Genomic DNA, 4,445 nt, shown 5'->3' with positions numbered 1-4,445 from the left:
GGCAGCCGATCAATGATTCTCTCATCATTGATGTTTCTCTCTCTCTCTCCCTCTCCCTTCCTCTCTGAAATCAATATATTTTTTAAATATCAGTTGAGCCCTGGCAGGTGTTGCTCAGTTGGTTGAGCATCATTTCATGCCCAGTTCGCTTCCTGGTCAGGGCACATACCAGGGTTCAGGCTCAATCCCCAGGTATGCAGGAGGCAGCAGATTGATGGTTCTCTCTCATTGATGTTTCTCTTCTCTCTCCCTCTCCCTTCCTCTCAGAAATACATAAAAAATATATTTTTTAAAAACAAACATTTTTGCCCTAACCGGTTTGGCTCAGTGGATAGAGCGTCGGCCTGCGGACTGAAGGGTCCCAGGTTCGATTCTGGTCAAGGGCATGTACCTTGGTTGCGGGCGCATCCCCAGTAGGAGGTGTGCAGGAGGCAGCTGATCGATGTTTCTCTCTCATTGATGTTTCTGGCTCTCTATCCCTCTCCCTTCCTCTCTGTAAAAAATCAATAAAATATATATTAAAAAAACAAAAAAAAACCCAAAACAAACATTTTTTAAAAATCAGTTGCCTGTACCTGTACAAGGCTGTTTCTGTGTTCTCTTTTCTGTTCCACAGGTTTGTATGTCTGTCCTGCCAGTATCAAATAACCTTGCTTACTGAAGACATCCTATATAATAAAAGGCTGATATGCAAATAGACCAAACGGCAGAACAACCGAACAACTGGTCGCTATGATATGCACTGACCACTAGGGGGCACATGTGGAACATGGTGGGCGTCGGCAGCAGGTGGCAGAGCATGGAACATGGCGTGGGTCAGCCGTGGTGGGATGGTGGAGCAGGTGAGCGGGGCTGCTGGTGCTGGCCCCGCTTGCACCCACTGCCAACACCCAGCACCGGCCCCGATCGCTTGGCACTGTCAGCAAGTGCAAGCAGTGGCAGCCAGCCCGATTGCCCCTCAGGGCTTCTCCACCCCCTCCCCTGCTCCTGAGGGGCGATCAGGGCCGGCAGCCACTGCTGCTTGCACCCACTGCTGGCTCCAGCCCCAATCACTCCGTGCTGTCAGTGGGTGTAAGGGGGGTGGCGCTGTCATCGTGGTGAGAGCAGGGCTGCCGGTAGACGGGACTGGGGAGGGGCCAGGCAGGGGCGCAGAGGATGGGCTGAGACCTGCCCCTGTGCCCACTGCAGCCTCGCGGCCCACAGTTCCTTTCAAGGTGCACAAATTCGTGCACTGGGCCCCTAGTACTATATAAGTCTGAAATTGTGTAGACTGACTCCTCCCACTTTATTCTTATTTTCAAAATTGGTTTAGTTATTCCAGTTCCTATGCCTTTCCATATGAATTTTACTTTTTTAAAAAAATATTTTATTGATTTTTTACAGAGAGGAAGGGAGAGAGACAGTCAGAAACATCAATGAGAGAGAAACATCGATCAGCTGCACATCTCCCACTGGGGATGTGCCCGCAACCCAGGTACGTGCCCTTTACCGGAATCGAACCTGGGACCTTTCAGTCCGCAGGCTGACACTCTATCCACTGAGCCAAACCGGTTTCGGCTGAATTTTAGAATAATCTTGTCTAGATCTACAAAATGTTTTGCTGGGAAATTTATAGGAATTGCATTAAACCTGTATATCAATTTGAGGAGAATTGACATCTTTACTATATTGAATGTTCTAATCCACAGATATGGTATATTTCTCCATTTGTTTAGATCTTTATTATTCATTTTTTTAAAATATATTTTTATTGATTTTAGAGAGGAAGGGAGAGGGAGAGATAGAAACATCAATGATGAGAGAGAATCATTGATTGACTGCCTCCTGCATGCCCCCTACTGGGGATCGAGCCTGAAACCCGGGCATGTGCCCTTGACCAGAATCAAACCTGGGACCCTTTAGTCTGCAGGCTGACGCTCTGTCCCCTGAGCCAAACCAGCTAGGGCTATTATTCATTTTTTTATTTAGATATTTTAAAAATATATATTTTATTGACTTTTTCCAGAGAGGAAGGGAGAGGGATAGAGAGGTAGAAACATCGATGAGAGAGAAACATCAATCAGCTGCCTCCTGCACACCTCCTACTGGGGATGTGCCCGCAACCAAGGTGCATGCCTTTGGCTGGAATCGAACCTGGGACCTTTCAGTCCGCAGACCGACACTCTATCCCACTGAGCCAAACTGGTTAGGGCTTATTTAGATATTTAAAATGTAATTATCATAATAGCTATAAGAAACTACATTTTTCAATGCAATTATTATGATAAGGGAACTTGACCATCCTGGGGGAAGGGTCAGAGATAGCTGCTCTGAGAACTGAAGAACTAAGAACAATGAGAACTGAAGAACTAAGAATTCGCTAAGCAGGGGATGAGGGAGAAGGTTTCCAGCAGAGGGAACAGTGTGTGCAGGCACCATGAGTTAGAAAGTGTGGAGCCTTACAGGGAATAAAGGAAAGTTACTGAATTATTCAGGGCTTTAGAATCTTATTAAGGATTTTCAAATTTACTTGAAAACTTTTGAAAACTCATTAGAGGGCTTTCAAGCTAGGGAATGATGAGATCACACAGGGTTTATTTCAATTTATATCTTTTAAAAATATATTTTTTTATTGATTTCAGAGAGGAAAGGAGAGGGAGAGATAGAAACGTTGATGAGAGAGAATCATTGATCGTTACCTCCTGCATGCCCCCTACTGCACCCGGGGCATCCTGGGGCATTTGCCCTGATGGAGAATTGAACCATGACCTTCTGGTTCATAGGTCGACACTCAACCACTGTGCCATGCGGTCCGGACTAATTATATCTTTTTTTCAATTGTGGTAAGGTATATACATAACAAAATTTACCACCTTACCCATTTATAAGTGCATGGTTCTGTGGCATTAAGTGTGGTCACATGGTTGTGCTTTAATAATTCTTTAATATTGTAAAATTACTGCATAGTTAGGATATAAAGTCTTTTTTTTTAAATATATTTTATTGATTTTTCACAGAGAGAAAGGGAGAGAGATAGAGAGTTAGAAACATCGATGAAAGAGAAACATCGATCAGCTGCCTCCTGCACATCTCCCACTGGGGATGTGCCCGCAACCCAGGTACATGCCCTTGGCCGGAATCGAACTTGGGACCTTTCAGTCCGCAAGCCGACGCTCTATCCACTGAGCCAAACCGGTTTCGGCAGGATATAAAGTCTTAATGAGTATTCAGTGGGCAGTAAAAAGTTACCCTCCCTTTCTTCCTCTATCCCACCCACAGATGTTTTCTCCATTGATTTTAGAGAGAGTGGACAGGAGGGAGGGGTAGAGAAAGAGAAAGAAACATCAATGTGAGAGGGACACATTTATTGTGGTCTCCTGTGCATACCCCGACCAGAGCTGGGGATTGAATCTGCAACCTAGGTCCGTGCCCTTGACCAGAAATTGACCCCAAGACCCTTCAGTGAGCAGGGCAGACACTCTAACCACGGAGCCACACCGGCCAGGGCACCACTGTTTTCTTATGGTCCTTCACCATACATTGGAGAAGTTATCCTATAGGTATAAATACACAAGTCTTTAAGAGGATACAAACAAACCTGTTTTTAGGGACAAAAAAGAAGGAGGGAAACAACCTGAATGTCCACCAAAAAGAGAACTGTTGAATGAGTGATGGTGCATCCACATCATGGAACATTGTGTGCTATTAGACAATAATGTACATCGGTGAAAAAAAAACAAAAGCAGATTGCAGAATGATGTGACTCAATTTCTATAAAAATAAGTAATTATCAAAGTTTATATATAATATGTAATACTTAATATATAAGTGAAAACAATATGCAATAAATGTGGCACCACCATCATTGAAGAACAGATAGGTTGTTAAGTAAATAATGTTGGAAAAACTGGTTCACTATATGGAGAAAGATGAAGACTGTGTTCCTGTACAACACATATAAGGATGAATTCTAGATGGATTGAATCCTGCTAGGAAAGGAATTGAGGAGAAGGTCACTGAATCACCTTGGCAGCCACTCCTTTATTACTTCTTTCCAAAACCTGAGGGCATGTCAGTTACCTCCTCCCCTCCTGCTTCTCCCTCAGAGCTTAAAGGGTTTAAACAGCTTGGTGGGAGGCAGCAAATGGGAGTGATCCATTGTGATGTTGTATGCTTGCTGCCCTAGGACTCTTTCCTTCCACTTTCCTTGAATCCCCAGGACTGGATATAAACTGTAGGCCTCAGACCTTTCCCAACACCCTTGCCAGACAGATGGCTGACACCCCCAGGGGAATATGAACTTCTAGGCCAAAACAACCAGACACCTGAAAGGGTCCAAGTGAAAGTCAACAATCTAGACAACATATGCTTTCTAAGTCCAAGTATTCAGAATATTCAGCCTGGCCAGTGTGGCTCAGTGGTTGAGTGTCAACCTATGAACCAGGAGATCACAGTTCTGCCAATGA

This window comes from Myotis davidii, unplaced genomic scaffold (assembly GCF_000327345.1).
Source record: "Myotis davidii unplaced genomic scaffold, ASM32734v1 scaffold27, whole genome shotgun sequence".
NCBI classification, from domain to species: domain Eukaryota; kingdom Metazoa; phylum Chordata; class Mammalia; order Chiroptera; family Vespertilionidae; genus Myotis; species Myotis davidii.
This window is presented reverse-complemented; position numbering follows the sequence as displayed.